The sequence below is a fragment of the Anneissia japonica genome, unplaced genomic scaffold, assembly GCF_011630105.1.
Source record: "Anneissia japonica isolate Jap-2015-1 unplaced genomic scaffold, ASM1163010v1 scaffold493_len2256704_cov171, whole genome shotgun sequence".
NCBI lineage: Eukaryota > Metazoa > Echinodermata > Crinoidea > Comatulida > Comatulidae > Anneissia > Anneissia japonica.
The window spans coordinates 1,532,331-1,532,707 of record NW_022727062.1 but is presented as its reverse complement, the minus strand read 5'-3'; positions in this window follow the sequence as shown (position 1 = coordinate 1,532,707).

Below are 377 nucleotides of genomic sequence, written 5' to 3'. Positions count from 1 at the left end.
CCGTGTAGATTGAACAAGAGCATGTCCATATTTATTTTCCCAGATATTTGGCACATGGGCCCCATGCGGATTAAATGTGGGCATTTCCATATTTATCTGCCCAGGTATTTACCATATGGGGCCCATGTACTTTAAATATGGGCATTCCCATATATATTTGCCTATATATTTGGCATAGGGGCTCCATATGGGTAAACCATGGGCAAGGCCCATATGTGATTGCCCAGACGGATCCCATAAGGGAAAAATATGGGGTAGCCCATAAGACTTTTCCCAGATATTTTGCATATGGGCCCCATGTGGGATTGTTACCTGGGCCTATGTCGTATTGTTTTCTATATGGGGAGTGGAGTGGGGTGGGTATGGTAAATTACTTA